Source organism: Oryctolagus cuniculus, chromosome 2, assembly GCF_964237555.1.
Source record: "Oryctolagus cuniculus chromosome 2, mOryCun1.1, whole genome shotgun sequence".
NCBI lineage: Eukaryota > Metazoa > Chordata > Mammalia > Lagomorpha > Leporidae > Oryctolagus > Oryctolagus cuniculus.
In genome coordinates this window covers 138,778,336-138,798,566 of record NC_091433.1, presented here as the reverse complement: position 1 = coordinate 138,798,566, position 20,231 = coordinate 138,778,336, and the positions used below count along the sequence as shown (strand labels likewise).

The following is a 20,231-nucleotide window of genomic DNA, read 5'->3' as shown; positions in this document are numbered from 1 at the left end:
TTAAAAGGAAAGAGAGAAAGCAATCAGAAATACTATCCTTACACAGACCAAAGTACAGATGTGAGGGAGAAAATTGTGAATAGTAGCATCAACTTGTGACACATAGATCAAGTAGGTTACAAACTTCAAAAAGGATACTGTATTACAACAGTTTTAAGACAATGTTTGGGACAGAGCCAAACTACAGAGGGTAAAAAGTAATAAAGGTAATAAAATCAACATCTCTTTGGTGGGTAAAGTAAAAAGAGTAAGAGTAAGAATTTTGTGGGTTCCAAGAGACAAGTGTAATTGTAAACAAACAGCAAGAAATCAACTAAAGGGTAAGATTGAAGAGAAACAAGAAAACACAATGGAAAAAGAAGATGGCCAGTGTTAAGACACAGGAACCAGGTGGGATGCGCTGGGGGAGGGAAGGCAGACAAAGGAAGTATCATGGCCAAGGACTGAGGCACCTTAGACCCCACTTGGAGAAACAACTCCATCAAGCAACAGTGAGAAACTGAGCAAAGTGACCTAGAAAAGTTGCCTCATATCCTACTCCTGGGCCTAATGCCCTTACCAATGTGGGGGTGAGGGAGAGGATGGGAGGAAAAGATCAGCTAAGACTCAGGTAAACCTGGATTGCCTCATTTCTACCACTGTTTCTGAAGTCCTAGAGCCAATGCAGTGAAAATATGTTAATAATGAAATGAAGGATGGCAAGGAATTAAACAATGGAAGAACTACATGAATATGTATTTGACTAAACATGATATATAGTTCATACTAGTTTACTTTGATTCAGATTATTTTGCTGCTCTTCAAAACAACCAAGTAAGAAACAAATCTGAATCAATCAGTGAATGAATCAATGAGCTACATTCTATGGATGATGAAACAAGTTCAAGAGTAACTTGGTTTCACAACATTTAGCTAGCAAATTGTGAAACGGGATTTAAATTAAGATTTCCTGATTCTAAATCCTGTATCTCTGTCCTTGTATCACACTGCCTCACCAATTAAAAAAAAAATTAAAATCCAATTATTGATGGCAACTAATTACTCACTCTGATAACTGATTATTACTTTGGTCTATTTCCTATTAAATGGTAGGAATAATTAACATCTAATTGAAATAGCACTCTTATAAGATTAGGACTACCAGAAAACTACCCCTCACAACAAAACATAATATACATATTCATCAGTGCAATTTATCTTTATTAGCAAAGGGATAATCATTCAGCTACAATGTGGGATATACATTCTACTATAGGCTATCATTTTACCATTTTCAACAAGAAATATGTTCTGAATTCCAAATAATTAACTTATAAAGGAAACTTTATAACATATCTACGTATAAATCAAGAAGATGTAGATAATGCGGAAATTATTTTTTACATGTAGCTGGGAAAAGGTAGCTTTTTTTATACAATTTTGGACTTCGTAAAACAGAAAAAAAAATACTCATTGCTATTTTTTAAAGCAAACAAAAAACTGCAAGCCTGATTCCCCCCAAATTTATTAGTATTAGTAGATATAAGAAAATAAACTAAGCAAGCATTTTGTAATGTCCTACCAAAGGGCAGTTTGATAGAAACCAGATTACTTTTTACCGTAGTAAATGCTCTGCCCATCAACTTTCTCCATAATTTTTCTAATTTCTCTTTAGTTTTATTCTTCAGCTGACTTCTTGCTGTTGGCCTGCAAAATACCTGAAATATCTCACATTTTGAAGTGTTTTGTACATTTTTGTAATTTTAAATGGCAATTTCTGGAAAATTGTACAGTTAAGCCTCTTTCATACATATGAGACACAAAGAGCAACATGTTTCTATAGGATTTAAGATTTGTCATTTAACAAAATCTAATTTTATCACAATTTTTAAAATACTCAAAATTGCTTTTGTTTTGTTTTTAGATTTATTTGACATGTAGAATCACAGACAGTGATAAAGAGAGAGACAGAAAGGTCTTCCTTCCGTTGGTTCACTCCCCAGATGGCCGCAATGGATAGAACTGCTCTGGATAGAGCTGGCTCCGCAGCCAGGAGCCAGGAGCTTCTTCCTGGTCTCCCATGTGGGTGCAGGGGCCCAAGCACTTGGGCCATTCTCCACTACTTTCCCAGACCACAGCAGAGAGCTGGACTGGAAGAGGAGCAACCAGGACTAGAACCGGTGCCCATATGGGATGCTGGCGCAGCAGGCAGAGGATTAACCTAGTGCACCATGGCACCGGCCCAAATACTCAAAATTTTTTAAAAATTTATATTACACACATTGTTGGTCATAACAATCTTAATAATGAAGAGAAAACTTAACATGAAAATCTGGACTTCCAAGAAATATTAACAAATTGATGGTGTCATAATAAGTGTTTATGTATCTATCTTAAGCATGAAAACAACATGGAAAAACCTAAAGGAACCCAGAAAATAAGAACACAGTTGTAGAGGCCGGTGCTGTGGCATAGCAGGTAAAGCCAGCACAGCAGGTTCGGCTATTCCACTTTCAATTCCATTTCCTGCTACTGGCCTGGGAAAACAGGAGGATAGCCTAAGTGCATGAGCCCCTATATCCACATGGGAGATCAGGAGGAAGCTCCTGGCTCTGGGCTTTGAACTGGTCCAGTTCCAGCTGCTGCAACCATTTGGGGAGTGAACCAGCAGATGGAGGATCTCCCTGGGACTCTGTCTCTATCTCTGTCTCTCTAACTTTGCCTTTCAAATAATAAATAAATCTTAGAGCAAAAAAAGTTGTAGTAATCTAATTTGCTTTTTTTTTGCATCCTCATTTGATAGTTGAGACCCTGTGCCTAAAAAGAAATTCTGAAGGCGGCGCTATGGCATACCAGGTAAAGCAGCTACCTGCAGCACCAGCATCCCATATGGGTGCCAGTTCAAGATCTGCCTGCTCCACTTCCAATCCAAGTCCCTGCTAATGTGCTGAGAAAGCAGTGGAAGATGGCCCAAGTGTTTGGGCTCCTGAACCCACATGGGAGACCCAGAAGAAGCTCCTAACTCCTGGTTTCAGATCAGCCGAGCTCTGGCCATTTTTGGCCATTTGAGGAATGAATCAGCAAATGGAAGATCTCTCTCTCTCTTTGTAACTCTGGCTTTCAAGTAAAATAAATAAATCTTTAAAAAAAAAAGAAAAAACTCTGAAATCATGTGTTTCCTGAAGCTGTTTGTTTATTTTTTAAGATTTATTTATTTATTTGAAAGACTTACTCAGAGAGAGGAGAGGCAGAGAGAGAGAGGGAGGGAGGGAGGAAGGGAGGTATTCCATCCACTGGTTCACTCCCCAATTGGCCACAACGGCAGGAGCTGTGCCAATCTGAAGCCAGGAGCCAGGAGCTTCTTCTGGGTCTCCCAGGCGGGTGCAGGGGCCCAAGGACTTGGGCCATCCTCCACTGTTTTCTCAGGCCATAGCAGAGAGCTGGATAGGAAGTAGAGCAGCTGGGATTTGAACTGGCACCCATAGGGGATGCTGGCATTAGCCCTCTGCGCCACAGCGCCGGCACCTGTGTATTTACTTTTGATTTAGTCATGGTGAAGAAAATAACAAAGTGAGCTAGAAGGATAAAAATTATAACTATTTCCAATATTAGATTTAGATATTTAAATGCCTTATAAAAATATCTCACATATCTTTATCAGAAATATTATCAGAAATATATAATTTTTAAATCTACTTATTATTCAAAATAAAAGCAATGTCTGTTTTCAGCACTCAGAGATTTTTAGCATTTTAGAAATCACTGAAATTAATTAAGGATCACAGGTCTGGATCTGAATGGTAACACTGTAGTGAGATAAAAATCTGTAAAATATGCATGTAAAAAAAGTCAGTGGGGGCTGGCACTGTGGTGGATTAAGCCACAGCCTGCAGTGTGCCCTCTCCTTCTCCCTTTTTCCCATCCCCCTCCATCTCCCCCTCTCCTTTCCCCTTCCCCCTCCCTTTCCCTCTCTCCCTAACTCTGCCTTTCAAATAAATAAATAAATCTTAACAAAACAAAAAGTCAATGAAAATCAAAAATAGCATGGATGCTTTATTTACTTCTCTGAGCCACTAACATGACTTATTACAAGTGAAATTTTTGTCAGTGATAGTAAACCAAATTAGAACACTGGTAATTCTGTTTTTGGCATCCTGACCAAATATTAGCAAGTAAAACCTCAAATCACTCATTCAAAGTTATTGGAGAATAAATGTTTTAAATATGTATATTATTAGATATTTACTGAAATCCCTACAAAGAGGGGTAGGGGTTTAGCACAGTGCTAAGATGCTGCTTGGGAGTTCTGGGTCTGCTCTGGATTGCAGCTTCCTGCTGGTGTGCACTCCAAGAGGCTACAGGCCATGTCCCAAAGAGTTCAGTCCCTGCCACCCGGGTGGGAGACCTAGACTGAGTTCCTAGCTCTTGGCTTCAGCCTGGCCTAGCAGGCATTTCGGGAGTGAATCAGCAGATGGGGAGCATTCCCCTTCTGTCTCTCCCTTTCAGAGAAAGAAGTAATTTTTAAATCCTACAAAAATACAAATTTATAACAAAATCTGGATAATCTACTCTACTTTGAAAACAACTGTTAAAAGAAACCATGTATTATTAACACATTCCTAAGAAGAAACAAAAATGACACTTGGATTTATCTACTGTTTTGGGTAATCCCCACCTTGCATCTTTCGAGAATACAAATAATATGGTGTGGGGCCGGTGCTCTGGCATAGCAGGTAAAGCCGCCACCTGAAGTGCCAGCATCCCATATGGGTGCCGGTTCAAGACCCGGCTCCTCCACTTCTGATCCAGCTCTTGGTTATAGCCCGGGAAAACAGTGGAGGATGGCCCAAAGCCTTGGGCCCCTGTACCCACATGGGAGACCTGGAAGAAGCTCCTGGCTCTTGGGTTGGGATCAGCACAGCTCCAGCAGTTGTGGCCACTTGGAGAGTAAACCAATGAATGAAAGACCTCCCTCTCTCTCTCTGCATCTCCTTCTCTCTATGTAACTCTGACTTTCAAATAAATAAATAAATCTTTTAAAACAAACAAACAAAAAAAGATACCAGACCTGCTGGCACCTTGATCTTGGACTAGGCAACAGAACAGTGAGAAAATCAATATCTTATGGGATGGTTGCGGGTGGGAGGGTGGCTATGGGGGGGGGGAGCCACTATAATCCAAAAGTTGTACTTTGGAAATTTATATTTATTAAATAAAAGTTAAAAAAAAAAAAGAAAAAAAATCTGACAAAAAAAGAAAATCAATATCTTAAAAAATAATAATATGGTATAACTTAATTTACCTTTGTTAATAAAATTGATTTTATATCTAAGTCTCTAAAGGGCATGGTTTTTAAATAATCTAAACAAGTAACTCAATAAATATTATGAATAAAAATGATACTTTCAAGGAATTTTCATCTAAAGAAAAATAAAGCAAAATAGCTAGAAACTCATCTGCATTAGCTCAGTAAATGGTTCAAATGAAAATACAACTACTAAATGTTAACTTAAAGAACAAGCAAATAACTCTATGGTTCACTATTACTTTAGCCCCAAATCAACAATATAGTCATCTTTTATTTAACCACTGTTTGGCATTAGCCCTATATCACTACCCACTGTTAGGGTCCTAGTTGGCCCAGTTCTGCTCTATTGGCTCCTCTATTTAACCTGAATCCTGTGGTCAACTACCTCAACAGTCTACATCTTCAGTTCTCTCCTCCTTCTTTCATCTTCAATACAATCTGTCTTGTCTTTATTCCTGGCTGCAGAATTATGCCAGAGAAAACTACAAAGCAGGCAGATTACAAATTTATGAGGTTCAGTTTCATATGAGACGCTGAAGTTGCTCAGCAATTCTTTCACTTATCTTCAGTCATCTTTCTTTTCCATTCCACATAGTATATTTAACACTTTCAACACTCTCTTCAGCCTCTTCCATTAACCCCGTGCTTAAAACGACACTGCTTCCGGGGCTGGCCTGAAGTGCCGGCATCCCATCATGGGCGCTGGTTCAAGATCCGGCTGCTCCACTTCCAACCCGTGTGGGAGACCTGGAAGATGCTCCGGCTCCTGGCTTCAGATAGGTGGCCAATTGGGGAGCCAACCATTGGATGGAAGACTCCCCCCTCCCCCTACCTCTCTCTCTCTCTGCCTCTCCTCTCTGTGTAACTCTTTCAAATAAATACAAAGGGGCCAGTGCTGTGGCGCAGGGGGTTAACGCCTTGGCCTGAAGCACTGGCATCCCATATGGGTGCCAGTTCAAAATCCAGCTGCTCCACTTCCAATCCAGCTCTCTGCTAAGGCCTGAGAAAGCAGTGGAAGATGGCCCAAGTCCTTGGACCCCTGCACCCGCGTGGAAGACCCAGAAGAAGCTCCTGGCTCCAGATAGGTGCAGCTCCAGCCATTGAGGCCAATTGGGGAGTGAACCAGCGGATGGAAGACCTCTCTCTCTCTCTCTCTCTCTCTCTGCTTCTCCTTTCTCTGTGTGACTCTGACTTTCAAATAAATAAATAAATCTTTAAAAATAAATAAATAAGTGGGAAACCTTTTTTCTGCCAATAGCCATTTGGATATCTATAACATCATTCACAGGCCATATAAAACCACCAACTTAAAAATTTGCCTGCTTCAGACCCACTGAATTTCGAGTACTGCCTGTGGTTGCCTTCACAGGGTCAGACCAAATTATTTGTGGGCCTTATACAGCCCACAGGCTGGATATTCTCTACCCCTGAAACAACAAAATAAAAAAAATTCTCAGATATGGCTTTTCCATCCATATTCAAAGGTACATAATTCTCACCTATATACAACTCCTAACTTTCTGAGGTACAGTATAGGTGTCCACTCTTTGCTCCAGAGTTAACCCCCAAATCTTCTGATCTAAACTCTTCACACTTCATCTGAGACCTTGTTCTATTAATTATTTTCTTTCCTGTCCTCAATGTGTTCCCCAACCCATCAAAAAAAAAAAAAAAAAAAAAAGTTCAAGTACCAAATTAAGCTACTTTCTCTCATCAAGCTACTTCCTGCCTTCCCTTCACGGCAAACCTCTATTCTCTCTTTGGTCCATTTCATTAGCAATCTTTTATCTTCACCATTCACTCAGATCTGGAAAAGGTTAGAAACAACCTGATTTCTAAATTCAGTGGCTTATATTCAGTCTTCATCTAACCTGACTCCACTGCCTCAAAACTCAGTGCAAGAGCACTGGAGTTGTGGTGTAGCAGGTAAAGCTGTCACCTGCGTTGACTACATCCCATATGGGTGCTAGTCTGTCCCAGCTATTCTACTTCCAATCCAGCTCCTTAATAATGGCCTGGGAAAAGCAGCAGAAGATGGCCCAAGTCTGGGCTCCTGCCACCCCCATCGGAGACCCAGCAGAAGCTCCTGGCTTCTGGTTTCAGCCTGGCCCAGTCCCAGCCATTGTGGTCATTTGGGAAGTGAACCTGCAAGTAGAAGATTTTCTCTCTCCCCTGCCCCCCACCCCACCCCAATACACACCCTGTGCAACTCTTCCAAATAAATATGATGAAAATTACAAAACATTAAAGAAATAGAAGACACAAAAAAAGGAAAAATCTTCCATATTTATGGATTGGAAAAATTAGTATCATCAAAATGTCCATACTACCAAAGGCAATTTACAGATTCAATGCAATTCCAACCAAAATATCAATGACATTCTTCTCAGATCTAGAAAAAAAAAATGCTAAAATTTGAATGGAAACACATGAGACCTCAAATAGCTAAAGCAATCCTAAACAACAAAAAGCCAGAGGCATCACAAGACTTCAAGACATATTACAGGACAGTTATAATCAAAACAGCCTGGTGGAGACATATAGACCAATGGAACAGAATAGAAACCTGAAAAACTAATCCAAACATCTACAACCAACTAATCTGACAAACGAGCTGAAATCAATCCCTGGAAAAAAGGACAGTCTCTTCAACAACTGGTGCTGGGAAAATTGGATCTGTAGATGCCGAACTATGAAACAAGATCTCTATCTTACACATTATACAAAAATCAACTCAAAATGGATCAAGGATCTAAATCCTATGACCTATTTACTCTATAGAAAAAAACATAAAATTTGCCATACTTTTACCATAATATTCATCCACAAACACCCACTCTCTTAAGTCCGTATTAGTCAAAAAGTCAACTGTTTAAAACATAAAATTCTCCAAACCTATAACCTTGTTTTCCATGAAAACTTATCCCATTTTCTAAAATTCCATTTAAGGTCATTGTATTTAAAAAAAATCTAATCTCACCACATAATTTATTCTGAATATTGTATCTAATGATTCTACATTCATGCTAATCCAGAAAAATCTTAATAGTTGGAGTTTTACTTACATCACCATTACTTTCATATGATTGTGCAGGAAAGTTGACCAGTTAAAAAATAAGAGATTACACTCTTTCCCAGTTCATTCCATGTATATTAATTAACTATTTTTTAAATATTCATTTATTTATTATTTCAAAGGCAGAGTTCAGAGATGCAGGGGCAGAGAGAGAGAGAGAGAGAGAGAGGTCTTCCATCCGCTGGTTCACTCCCCAAATGGCCACAACAGCTGGAGCTGGGCAGATCTGAAACCAGGAGCTTCTCCTAGGTCTCCCATGCAGATGCAGGGGTCCAAGGACTTGGGCCAACTTCTACTGCATTCCCAGGCCATAGCAGAGCTGGATTGGAAGTGGAGCAACTGGGACTTGAACTGGCGCCCATGTGGCATGTCCACCATGCCACAGTGCCAGCCCCAATTAATCAACTTTAAATACCACAGTTTGTAGCCAACGCTGTGGTACAGTGGGTTAAAGCCCTGGCCTATGGTGCCAGCATCCCATGTGAGCGTCGGTTCTAGTCCCGGTTGCTCCTCTTCCGATACAGCTCTTTGCTATGGCCTGGGAAAGCAGCAGTAGAAGATGGTCCAAGTCCTCGGGCCCCTGCACCCATGTGGGAGACCCAGAGGAAGCTCCTAGCTTCGGATCGGATCAACTCAGGTCACTGCAGCCATTTGGGGAGTGAACCAATTGGGTGGAAGACCTTTCTCTCTGTCTCTCCCTCTCGCTGTCTGTAACTCTGAAAGTTGGAGTTACACAGAGAGAGAAGGAGAGGCAGAAAGAGAGAGGCAGAAAGAGAGAGAGAGAGAGAGAGAGAGAGAGGGAGGTCTTTCTTATAGGATTCCAGCACTGCAGGAGGCGGCTTTACCTGCTATGCCACAGCACAGGCCCCATTAAAATCTTTAAAAAAATATATACTACAGTTCAAATCTGGACAACAAGAAATACAGAAAAACCTAACTGTGCCTTTGCATAAAAAAATGTTTTTTTCGGGCCAGCTGGCTGTGTGGCACAGTAGGCTAAGCCTCCACTTGTGGCGCCAATAAATATCCCAGCTGCTCCTATTCCAATCCAGCTCTCTGCTTATGGCCTGGGAAAGCACTAGAAGATGGCCTAAGTACTTGGTTCGCTGCACCCGTGTGGGAAACCCTGAAGAAGCTCCTGGCTTTGGAGCCACTCAACTCCAGCTTTTGCAGCCATTTGGGGAGTGAACCAGCAGATGAAAGACTCTCTCTCTCTCCCTCCCTCCCTCCCTCTGTAACTCTACCTCTCAAATAAAAAATAATAATAAAAAAACTTCTCTAAAAGAAAATGTTTTCTCCACATGGTGGCAGTCAAGAATACTAGCTCAGGCCCTTACCAGAATCATGCAAACCCCAGGTTTAGAAAACCACTATTGACATTTTGAAGTCAGATAATTTTTGTTAGAGGGGACAGGAGAGTGTCTTGTGTGAAATAGGATACTTAGCACATCCTGACTAGATGCTAATAGCATTCTTCCTTCAGTTGTGACAAAGATGTCTCCAGATACCACCAAATGTCCCTTGGAGCACAAAACTGCTCTTAAAGAGTCACTGTTTCAGATGTTAGGGCTCTGAATCTTTGAAAAACAAAGCCAACAACTAGCTCTGTTAGTTTATATATATATATATATTTTTTTTTTTTTTTTTTGACAGGCAGAGTGGACAGTGAGAGAGAGAGAGACAGAGAGAAAGGTCTTCCTTTGCTGTTGGTTCACCCTCCAATGGCCTCCGCGGCCAGCGCACCGCTCTGATCCGATGTACTTGGGCCATCCTCCACTGCACTCCTTGGCCACAGCAGAGAGCTGGCCTGGAAGAGGGGCAACCGGGACAGAATCCGGCGCCCCAACCGGGACTAGAACCTGGTGTGCCAGCGCCACAAGGCAGAGGATTAGCCTAGTGAGCCACAGCGCCGGCCCGTTAATATTTTTTAAAAGTCAAAAATTTGGATTTTGGGGGCCAGTGCTGTGGCATAGTGGGTAAGGCCGCCGCCCGCAGTGCTGGCATCCCATATAGGTGCCAGTTCGAGACCCAGCTGCTCCACTTCCGATCCAGCTCTCTGCTATGACCTGGGAAAGCAGAAGATGGCCCAAGCCCTTAGGCCCCTGCACCTGCATGGGAGACCCGGAGGAAGTTCCTGGCTTCAGATCAGCGCAGCTCCAGCCATTGCGGCCAACTGGGGAGTGAACCAGAGGATGGAAGACTCTCTCGCTGCCTCTTCTTCTCTCTGTGTATAACTCTTTCAAGTAAATAACTGAATCCTTACAAAGAAAATTGATTTTTAAAAATAAGATGTTTACAGTACAAGAAGAGGGCCAGTGCTGGGGCATAGTGGGTAAAGTCACTGCCTGCAGTGCTGGCACTCCATATGGGCGCCAGTTGGGAGTCCCAGCTGCTCCACTTCTGATCCAGCTCTCTGCTATGGCCCGAGAAAGCAGTGGAAGATGGTCCAGGTCCTTGGGCCCCTGCATCCACGTGGGAGACCCAGAAGAAGCTCCTGGCTTCGGATTGGCCCTGCTGCGGCCATTGCTACAGCCATCTGGGGAGTGAACCAGTGGATGGAAGACCTCTATCTTTGCCTCTGCCTCTCTGTAACTCTGACTTTCAAATAAATACAAATTTTTTTTAAAAAAAATAGTACTAGAAGATACCTAAATGATAAATTTGCTATACATCTTTAGGTAAAAGCCTTTTTAGAGGATTTTCTTACACAGATATTATCTATGTGGATACACTGTTCATCTGCTTTACTCAAAGTTGGGGGAATGTCCAGTTCTTTCCCAATTTTGCTAACAAAATGTCAAATGCACAGGTACATACATACATATGCATACATATGAAAATCTAAACAATTTTTTTGAATTTTTATTTATTTTCATTTATTTGAAAGGCAGAGACAGAGACAGGAACAGACATATATCTCCCAGCTAATTTGTTCATTCCCCAGAAATGCCAACCAACAGCCGGAGCTGGGCCAAGCTGAAGCCAGGAAACTAGAACTCAATGCAGGTCATTCATGTAGGTGGCAGTAACCTAAATACTTGAGCCACGTATGCACTACAGGAAGCTGATTCCTATCTTATCTTGTCACTCTAATATGGGATGCTGCAGGTGTCTGAAACAATTTTTTTTTAAGTCCATCTGGTTTTTTTTTTAAAGCTATTTATTTATTTATTTATTTGAAAGGCATAGTAGAGAAAAAGGGAAAGAGACAAGAGAGAGAGTGAATGAGATCTTCCATCCACTAATTCTTCACCAAATGCTCACAATAGCCAGGGTTCAGTCAAGCTAAAGTTAGGGGTCAGGAACTACACATGGGTCTCCCACTTAAGTGGCAAGGACTCAGTACTTAGGCTATCAGCTGCTGCCTCCCAGGTACATTAGGAGGAAGCTGGGGCAGGACTCAATCCCAGGTTTTGTGTTATAGGATCTGGGTGTCTCTTGCTATGCCACAACACCTGCCTCATGTCCCAAACACTTGGAACTTCCAACCCCATTTCTTGCTTTACAAGATCATACTGTTGTTTTTAAGCCATGCATCATAGAGATTCGGGCTTCTACTATTCAACTTTCCTCATGTGGTTCCTGCCAACTATTTGTGAGGAAGGCAGGACGAAAGTTGATGACCTTTATGGCTTTTTCCAACCCTGATGCTGTGATGTTCAATGGCAAAAATATTCCTCCAACTTTTACCTACTCATCCCCAAATGACCAAAATACTTCTTAAAGTCACTGAAGCCATTCATGATAACTTCTTCCTTTCTCCAAACTTTCTATTTACACTGAGTATAAACAAAGAAGGGTTACAAAATCACTTTCAATACTGGTGATCTGTTATTTATTCCCTGACCCAAATAAAAGATTTTAAACATGTAAATTGATTTTTAAAGAAAACTTATCAAGAAACTATGAGCCCATAGCACTTATATTGAAATGTTGAGACAGAAGGCGAATTAGCGACCACCTAGAGTGGAGATAGGATAGGAAGAATAGAGAGTAATTGCTAATGGGAACAAGTGTGTTTCTTTCAGGGGTTGGGGATGATGAGAATGTTTTAAAACTACATTACCATAATGGTTGCCTAACTAAGTTTTGCATAACTAAAAATCATTTAACTGTATACTTCAAATGAGTATGTTAATCATATCTCAAGAAAGCTGTTTCTGAAAAAGCTAAGAAGAGGTAGGCAGGCTTTTGGCCTACAGGTTGGGCTACCAGCTGACACCTACACCTCATATCTGTACCTCTGGGTTTGAATTCCAGCTCTCCATCCCAGCCTCCTGCTAACCCATACCCTGAGAGACAGCAGGTCATAGCTGTAGAAGCTGGGTCCCTGCCACCCACATAGGTGACCTGGACTGAGTCCCCAGCTCCCAGTTTCAGCCTTGCCTAGGATCTACAATGTGCAGGTATTTGGAAAATTTAATTGGCAGATGGGGCACTTGTGCCCTCTGTCTCTCATTGCCTCGCAAATAAAAATTGGTTTAGAAAGCTAAAAACAGGAAAAAGGAATTTTAATCAACTTTTGTTGATAGGAAAAGAAATGTGATTAAGAACAAAGTCTGTAAAATTTGCCATTTCATGAGTTATGTAAGATTTGGTTTTAACTCTGACATAAAAACTTTATTATCTTATCCAGAAATAAATTTTAACTTTGCCAGAAAACATAGACACATGCAAATTTAATCATCTTTTCCTAGTAAACTTTGGATAATTTTACCAAACAAAACCATTAAATTATTTTTCATTTAAGAGTAATCCTAGGGGCAGGCGCTGTGGTGCAGCAGGTTAAAGCCCTGGCCTGCGGCACCAGCATCCCATATGGACAATGGTTCTAGTACCGGCTGTTCCTCTACCAATCCAGCTCTATGCTGTGGCCTGGGAGAGCAACGGAAGATAGCCCAAGCACTTGGGCCCCTGCACCCCTGTGGGAGACCAGGAAGAAGCTCCTGGCTTCAGATCAGCTCAGCTCCGGCTTTTGAGGCCATTTGGGGAGTGAACCAGCGGATGGAAGACCTTTCTCTTTGTCTCTCCCTCTCCCTCTCACTGTCTGTAACTCTACCTCTCAAATAAGTAAATTAAAAATAAATAAATAAAAGTGATTCTAGGGGCCGATGCTATAGCGTAGCATAGCAGGTTAAACCTCCACCTGCAAGGCCAGCATCTCTTCTTCCAATCCAACTCGCTGCTAATGCACCTGGGAATGCAGCAGAAGATGTCCCAAGTGCTTGGGCTCTGGGCTACTTGGGAGAGCCAGAAGCTCCAGGCTCCTGGCTTTGGCCTGGTCCAACCCCGGCCCATCGTGGCCATTTGGTGAGTGAACCGGCAGATGGAAGCTACCTCTCTCTCTCCTCCTCTTCCTCTCTCTGTAACTCTGCCTTTCAAATAAACTAAAAATAAATCTTTTTAAAAAAGTGATCTTAAGACTGTAATAACTCATATTTATAGTCTAATAATTCAGAAGGTACCAGTACATAATTTAAAGGTACTCAGATCAATAAAATTGTAAACATCTAATCCCCCAAACCATACCATATCAATTACACTTATTAATCATTTTTACCCAAACATTTCAAAAGCAATGATGAATACCAATACCCATTTCTAGGAAATCAAAGTGTGCTACAAATAAACAAACAAATCCCATCATTCCATCTGTTTCATCATAGCTGCTTAGAAATCCTGTAGACTTGCAAGGTACTTTTCCAATTAGAGCTCCCCATCAGACTTCCAAAAGTTCATCAAGATCAGCAGCTTATGCTACCAGAGTAACACATTTCTCAGTACACTACAAGTAATTTATCATGGTATCACTTGGTTGTAAGCATTTACTATTAAAGCTGCCTTGAGTTTGACAAATTAGAAATAGAGCCAATTAGAAAAGAAACTCTAAACAATTCAACTCTTCGAATGTAAGCACCTCAACAAAGACCAAAACCTGAAACTAGTTAAACAGATTTTTTTAAGAAACCAATGCTTGCAACCTCTTTAGTCCAAAATACCATCCTGAACTCAGCACATGGACAGAGCAAGTGGCTACTAATAAGAAGCAAAAGTTCCCAAGTCAACAACGGGAGGGCAGAGGTGGTCTGCCTTTATATCTATGCAGAGGTGGGAGGCGCAGAACGGAGGAAAATTAAATACTGAACAAATTATTACGAGCTGAATTGCCAAACTGCAAAACAACGAGTTATTCTTTGGGTTAGCCTTCCCTCGATAGGAAAAAAAAAAAGGCATTTTTAAAAATTATTCTAGTAGGATCCAAACGGGGCTAAGGGCCCAGCTGAAAAAGAAAAGGGAAAGTTTGGGGGCAGCGTCTAAAGTGGAGATAGGAGGGGGTGGAAGTTCCAGAGCCCGGAGCCCAGAGAGGGGCGACAGGGGCGAGCGGCGTTTGTGGTCGCCGGGAGGGACTGGGCGCACAGCTGCCGGCCCCAAGCCTGGAAGGAGAGCGAAAAAGGAGAGGTGGCGGAAAGGAGAATGGAAGCTTCAGTTGTGACCGAAACTGCCCCCTTGGAGCCGGAGAGGAGACCGAGGGGGTGGGGTCGGCCTCCCTCCCTCTCTCTGCCTCTCTCTGCAGTAGGTCAGGCTGAGGGTGGGCCGCGAAGCCCGGGAGCAGAGAGCGCGCTGGCCCGACACCTACCTGCGGGTCCCGGGCAGCCGCCCCAGAGCGAGGCCTAGTGCATCGCCGCCGCCTCCAGCCCTCCACGTCGCGCCGAGGCTGCTGCTCCGCGGCTGCCGGGCGCCCGGAGCCCGGCCGGGCCCGAGCCCGAGCCCGGCTTCCTGCCCTGCGCCCGCTGGCCGGTCGGCCCGGGAAGCACAGGGCCGCCCTCTCGAGCCCAGCTCCGCTCGGAGGTGAGAGGAGGCAGCGGCGACTCCCTCACGTCTCTCCCGGGTGTCCTGTCAGCCAGCAGTTTCCCCCGGGTCCGCAGCGCCGCCTCCGCCGCTGCTGCCACCGCCTCTCCCACATTCCCGGCCTCCAGGGGAGCCGCCGCCGCGCTGCGAACACAGCCCCTAGCGCTTCTGCTCCCTGCTCCACTGCCTCGCCTTTGCCCCGCCGGCCAGGCCCTGGTCGGCCCGCTCGGCTCCGGGCAGATAGCGCCGGAGGCTGCCGCGAGGCCGCTGCAGCCCCCAGCCCACAATCCACCGCGCGGCTCCGCCGGGGCGGGAGGGCCGCGGCCCGGGCCGGAGGAAGCGCCCGGCGCCTGAGGAGCCTGGCCTCTACACGGATCGCGTGTGCCTCGTCTGATAGACCCGCTCGCGAGGACAAATTCACGCCGAACTACACTCCCCCCCCCCCCAACGACCCTCCCCCCCCACCACCCAGATGCCGCCTTCCGCTTTCCCCGAGACTGGAACGGGATCCCTGAGCGTGGCCCGCGCCCACCCCCAGACCAGCCGAATCCAAACGTTCCCAAACCTCCCAGGATCTATTCATGCAGACACTACCACGAATTCCAAGTCTCCTTTCACTCCCCTCAAGTAAATGTTGCTTAGTTTCCCAGATAATTGCCTTTTCAAAGGTTAAAGGCCAGCCTCTCCCCTCCCCCCAACAACCCAGTGGACTCTAAAAAATTGCATTGCCTCTCCTGGAGGCCGCTCCATCACCCAGTCCTCCTCCAACTCTCCCAAATTCCAGGCCAGCCAGCCAGCCAGGCACCTAGCATGCTTCCCTGGTACAGAAGTCAGGTATTCCTGCTGTTTGAGATGCTTGAAGTGTGCGTGTGTTTCTTATTAATACTTCTTAATCCTGATTATTTGTGTATACTTTTTAAAATTTATTTATTTTGAAAGACACAGAGAGTCAGGGATCTCTCAGTTGCTGCCTCACCCCCCACATGCCCTGGATAGCCTGGGCTTCGCCAGGCCAAAGCCTGAAGCCAGTAACTCCACCCCGGTCTCCCACCGGGGCCGCAGGTACTAAAGTATTGGAGCCATCACCTGCTGTCTCCAAGGGTGCACATTAGCGGAAGCTGGAATCAGGAACAGAGCCAGGACTGGAACCCAGTTTTCCAATGTGGGATAGTGCATTTAGCCCCTCTAATTCAGAGTCTTACCAGTATTCTAGTTCAGCTTGGTGTCAGAGCACTTAAACTAATAAACAAAACCCACAAGAAAGGTAGTGCCTTAATATGTGTGTATGTGTGTATTCGAATATGTATATATATATATATATTAAATCCTCAACCATTTGCTTGCTTATGTCTTCATTTTAGGAAGATTTTCGTTCAATTTTGAAACTATTTACTTGCCTAATAGCAAGTTTCAGGCACTTATAAGGCTGCTTTTCAACAAATCAAAAGTGAAAATGTAACTGTTACAGTTGGGAACTGAAAAGCAAAGTTGACTCGAGTTTCACTTCTAAGAAATCACTTTGAAAGCTTCAAACACCATTCTTTCTGAAAGAAAGATGCTAAAGCTGGAGGAAGGGAAGGACACAAAACCAAAAAAAATGAGACAGCTTACATTTTATTTTTTCAAACTTCAATTCTCTACAGTTTTGTAACAAGGCAGGTAAGAAAATAAATTTCCAATATGAAGTAAATTTAACTATAAAGTAGTAAGTCCTCATAAATCCCTGATCACTTATAAAATCAGATGAATTTACACAGAAGCAAAGAACAGAATGGTTGTTAGCAGAGGCAAGCATTTGACCTAGAAGTGAAGATGCCTGAGTCTTGTATGGCAGTGCTGGGTTCCTGCCCTGGTTCCACTCCTGGTTCCAGTTTCCTACTACTGCAGACCCAGGGGAGCACTGGTGATGACTCAGGTTGCTGGGTTCCTGCCACCCACCTGGGAACCCACATTGAGTTTCCAGCATATGAACCAGCTGGTGGGAGCTCTGTCCCTGTTCTCTGCCTCTCAAATAAATAAATGTTTAAATAAAAAAATGAAATAAAAAGAAAAAACGAAAAACGGTGATGAACAGAGGCTGGGGACTGGCTTATGTTGTTCGAAGGATACAAGGTTTCAGTTAGACAAGAAGAATGAGTACCTTTTGGTACTCCTATAAACCATAGTTTATAAAAAAAAATGTAATTTCAAAATTGCCAAGATAGAATTTAAATATTTTCACCATTAAAAAAAGTAGATGATGTGATGGTATGTTAACTAAATTGAATTAGTCATTCTACAATATATACATGTATCAAAATTATTCACTGTATCCCAGAAATATAAGCTATTATTTGTCAATTAAAAATGTGAGGGGTGGGCATTGTAGTGAAACAGGTTAAGATGCCACCTGCAACACCGTTTCAAGTCCCAGCTGCTTCACTTCCAATCTAGCTCCCTGCTGATGATGGGCCTGGGAAAGGCAGTGGAGGACAGCCCATGTGCTTGGGCCCCTGCACCCACATGGGAGATCCAGAAGAAGCTCCTGGCTCCTGGCTTCTGTGTGGCCAAACTCCCACCATTGTAGCCATTTGGGGAGTGAACCAGTGGATGAAGAATCAACCTCTCTCTCTCTCTCTCTCAACTCTGCCTTTCAAATAAATAAAATAAATCTTAAAAAAAAAAAAAGCTACCCTAATTCTGGTTGATTTAGCCTTTTAAAAAAAAATCCATATTGGGGCTGGCATTGTGGCATAGTGGGTTAGGCCTCCACCTACAACGCTGGCATTCCAATGACTGGGAAAGCTGCAGAAGATGGCCCAAGTGCTTGAGCCCCTGCACCTAAGTGAAAGACTTCATCCTGGCCCAGCCCCAGACATTGCAGCCATTGGGGATGTGAACCAGCAGATACATGGAAGATCTCTGCCTCTCTCTTTTTCTCTCTGTCTCTTACTCTCTCTGTAACTCTACCTTTCAAACAAATAAAAAAAATCTTTAAAAAATAATAATAATTCATGTTTATTCCCCACCTTGTTCCAAAAAAAGTTACCAAGCTGACATTTGGATTAAATGGTAATCATTGGGAGTCTCCCAGACACTAAAACAAGACAAACTGGTTTGCCTCCTCTTTATCTACCTGTTGATAACATGAGAAGAAAATACACATTGAGTATTGTTCTTAGTTCTTTTAGTTATCCAGCACAATGTTTACTTTTCCTTTTCCTCTGAACAACTCATAATGTTGAACCTAAACAGAAAAGTAAAGGCTGATGATCAGGTTTGAAAACAAAAAGTATAAACAAGTAACTTAAAGTTAAATAAATTTTCAGTTAACTAATATTTTCACTTGCTATCACTCGAATCACTCCAGTATTAGAAAGAATCAAATTACAAATAAAAATGTATAGATATATTATTAGTATTCATTTCCAGAAAGCTCAGAGGATAGAAAATTAAGAAACTGATAGAAGTTTCTTTGATCTCAAAATAGCAAATATGAAGAAAATATTTAGCTACCAAATCACTAACATTGTATTTGCCATATTCACTATACTTACTAAGAATCATGAAAGGTGATAGTCATCAGGGTCATATATTCTTATGAGAGAGAGAATGACAAGTTCTAACACCATAGTACCCTCATAAAAGGCCTATATATGCTTACATTTACCATATGTTCAGAGTACTTTTGTATGTGTCACAGTAGTGAGGTTACATCTACCCCATGAACACTACTGCCATTGTTAATAACTCATTTGACAGAAACTATTCGAGTACATTCACGTTTCAGTATAAATACAAAGAAAGGAGGCACTGGTACAAGGAACAAGTAGAGAAATAATTTTGCAGTTTAGTAAGATATAAGTACCTGGCCCTCATTGTTTTCCATAATAAACCTTGACTGTCAACTGGAAAGTCATTCAAGTATAACAGTCAAATATGTATAAATACATTGGGTGTTTTGCGTAAATAATCTTTTAAAAATTAGTTTTGTTTTTTTTTTTTTTGACAGGCAGAGTGGATAGTGTGAGAGAGAGAGACAGAGAGAAAGGTCTTCCTTTTGCCATTGGTTCACCCTCCAATAGCCGCTGCAGTATACTGGCGTGCTGCGGCCGGCGCATCGCGCTGATTCGAAGCCAGGAGCCAGGTGCTTCTCCTGGTCTCCCATGTGGGTGCAGGGCCCAAGCACTTGGGCCATCCTCCACTGCATTCCCGGGCCATAGCAGAGAGCTGGCCTGGAAGAGGGGCAACCAGGACAGAATCCGGCGCCCCAACCGGGACTAGAACCCAGTGTGCCGGCGCCACAAGGCGGAGGATTAGCCTATTGAGCCACGGGGCCGGCCAAAAAATTAGTTATTGTTATTGTAAAGCAGACACAGCAAAGATCTTCCACCCACTGGTTTACTTCCCAAATGCGAAAGCCAGAAGTCTGGAAGATGGAAACAGAGCAGAGCCAGGACTCAAACCCAGACACCCAGATGAGTTGTCTGCACCCAATGCCCATGCATGCCAAATAAAATTATCTTAGGTTAGTCAAAACCATGTACACCCATGAACAGAAAGTATCAGGCTGAGAGTTGTTCCATCAGGGTTGTTTGATCCAGTGTCCTGAATTATTATTATAGTCCATCATATCTAAGCTATTTTAAAATGTTTAAAAATCATAATTTATAACAATATGGCTCTAAACTGAAACTGTTTTGATATTTCTCCCTGATATATGACTATTCTATTGAAGGAAAACTTTCCAATTAACTCTAAGTATGGTGTAAGATGTTACAACTAAATGTGGGTAATCACCACTAGAAATTTTACAGTATATGATAATAAAACACTCAATAATTAAAAGTTTTCAACTTAGCACCTGTCTTCTGTTTCAGCTGCTTGATAACTTTGAAAACAATGATTTAAGTCTGCTAAATTTCTCTGTTATCTTTCTCCTTGACTCTGATATTCCAAGTTTCCATTTTGAGTATCGTAATAGCAGCTGCCATTTACGAAGCATTCACTCGACTTCAAGCAAGGAAAACCAAGATGGTG

The 20,231-nt window shown here is 42.7% G+C and overlaps 1 protein-coding gene across 6 annotated transcripts in view; it reads right to left on the bottom strand.

Moving 5' to 3' along the window:
- The window catches only part of VPS54 (VPS54 subunit of GARP complex), a 127,270-nt gene extending 111,768 nt beyond the window's left edge, over positions 1-15,502 (bottom strand). For all 6 annotated transcript variants that reach the window (XR_011386619.1, XR_007916240.2, XM_008254347.4 and 3 more), the window contains exon 1: positions 15,001-15,502. The gene's annotated coding sequence lies outside the window, so the exon portion shown is untranslated. The remainder of the gene's footprint in view (positions 1-15,000) is intronic.
- Between the last annotated feature and the right edge of the window lie 4,729 nt (positions 15,503-20,231).